The sequence below is a fragment of the Myotis brandtii genome, unplaced genomic scaffold, assembly GCF_000412655.1.
Source record: "Myotis brandtii unplaced genomic scaffold, ASM41265v1 scaffold652, whole genome shotgun sequence".
NCBI lineage: Eukaryota > Metazoa > Chordata > Mammalia > Chiroptera > Vespertilionidae > Myotis > Myotis brandtii.
Window position 1 is genome coordinate 989,364 of NW_005370529.1, and position 2,385 is coordinate 991,748.

Below are 2,385 nucleotides of genomic sequence, written 5' to 3' on the forward strand. Positions count from 1 at the left end.
GGCCTTCCCGCTGTAGTTTGACAGTCTGTTCGATGCTGCTCTGCCTCTGTATCTATTTTTGTTCATCAGTTTATAATGGTCTTTATTATCCATAAATGAGTGAGATCATGCGGTATTTTTCTTTCATTGACTGGCTTATTTCACTTAGCATAATGCTCTCCAGTTCCATCCATGCTGTTGCAAATGGTAAGAATTTTTAAAAAAGATACAGAAGGGATTCTAGAAAGTATTTGTTTGACTTTCTTGTCTTGCATTCAGGGGGACAGTTCTAGGAATGTGTTTCTACAGTTAAAAAAATCCAATGTGTCCTCTGAAAGACTATCCTGGGACTTCTCTTATCCAGGCTGCCTCTCCTTTTCTTCTGCAAAATCAAGAGCTGTAATCAGGAGTACCCCATCCAAGGAGGGAGTGCCCCACAGTTACAGCAAAGAAAGCTTATAGGACAATAAATCTGGACTGTCTATATAACTAGTTCCACTTCTAACATGAAACACTCTTGTTTCTCACAAGCCATGTTAACAGCTAGTCTTCTCAAAAAGTTATCTTTAGTAAAAACACATTGTGTGCCTGAAGCAGGAATTTCCATTACCTCAAACTTGCCTCAGATTCCCACCTCCTGCTGCAGCCTCATGTTTCACGCTTACGTGAGGCCCTCACTTCATTAACTGCTGCTAATTGAGTCCAAAATGTCCTTCTCTAAGCTGACCAGAGCAAAGCAACATAATCCTATAACACATAGACTGCTCGAGGTCTTTTTAAATGATTTAAAGGCACAATAAATTAAATCAAGGAAAATAATTTATTAGAGAAATTTCAGAAAGTAAAACAGTCTTGGCTCTAATTCTGGACTCCAGCACATTTTCACTAGCTTCCAAGAGATCCATCACATCTGAAGTACCTAATTTCCCCAGTAAATACCAACATATTCCAGGATGATGTTTGTACTAAAATTGATGAACTAAAGCAAAGTCTTATGAGATTGGCTTTAGCTATCATGGTTTGTTTTAGACATTCAGATAGTATCCAAAAGTTTACTAGGTAAATGCTGAAATAAAGCTCCTTCAAAAGGCTTATATCATCTTTGTAATCTTCTATTGCAAACCACAATAAATAGTTTTTTTTTCATGCCAGTCCCTAAAAGGAATATATCACCTAAAATAAACATTAAATTAAACTTAAAATACTCAGTATGTCCTTTCCTGGAAAATCAGTTAAGTCTGTTTGCCATTTTAGGAACACAGATATTCAGTCTACTTCTATAATTCCTAACTAACCCCTCATGACATTAATCAATGAGCAAATATTGGTTGATACCTACTATAAATTTTAATATAAAATTTAAAAAGAATAATTTTATATTCCAAATATTTTAGTGAGAATTTTAAAAACACTATTGGGCTCATGCACTATTTTCCATTCCAGGAAAGATCATAGTCACTGTCTTGTATTATTCATGGGTTTTTGTAGGCATATATAAAAAGAAATCATATATAGCAATAAAAAATAACACCTCATTAAAATTGACAAAATACATGAACAATTAATAACACTTTAAAAGATTTTCATATTGATAACCAAAAATGCATATTAAGACGTGTTTTTTTATCCATCAAATTGTCATAGCTTCCCTTTTTTTAAAATATATTTTTACTAGAGGCCCAGTGCACGAAAATTCATGCACTCAGGTTGGGGTGGGCGGGTCCCTCAGCCCAGCCTGTGCCCTCTCGCAGACCAGGAGCCCTCAGGGGATGTTTGACAGACGGCCTTTGCAGGAGATGACCCTCAGGCCAATCTGAGGGCGGTGCTGGCCAGTGAGCAGCCAGCCCCAACCCCCAATTGCCCCTCCACCACCACTGGTTGCTGCCATCCTTCACCCCCAGATCACCGACCCCCCTCCCTTTTGCCCGCTGTCACTCGTCTTGGCTGGCTTGGTGCCACCCCCTTGCCAGCCCCGCCCCCCGCCGACAGGTCGTTCAGCTGTTTGGTCAATTTGCATATTAGACTTCTTTATATAGGACTGATTTCAGACAGAAAGGGAGAGAGAGAGAGAGAGAGAGAGAGAGAGAGAGAGAGAGAGAGAAACATCAATGTTGAGAGAGAATCATTGACTGACTGCCTTCTGCAAGCCCCACAACCGGGGCATGTGCCCTGACCAGGAATCGAACTGTGACCTCCAAGTTCATAGGTCAATGCTCAACTACTGAGCCATGCCAACCGGGCTGTCATAGCTTCCTTGATTTACGTAAAATCTAGAATCTGGCCATGCTTCTAGGAAACAGATTCTCAGCTACTGCTATTTAGTGGAGTAAGTGGTACTGACTTTCTTTTTTTTTTTTAATTAAATCTTTATTGTTCAGATTATTACATTGGTTCCTCTTTTTTCCC

General features: G+C 39.3%; 1 protein-coding gene across 1 annotated transcript in view; it reads right to left on the bottom strand.

The window, feature by feature from the left end:
* P3H2 (prolyl 3-hydroxylase 2) overlaps positions 1–2,385 on the bottom strand; it is a 164,940-nt gene that overhangs the window by 115,596 nt on the left and 46,959 nt on the right. The window lies entirely within an intron of this gene.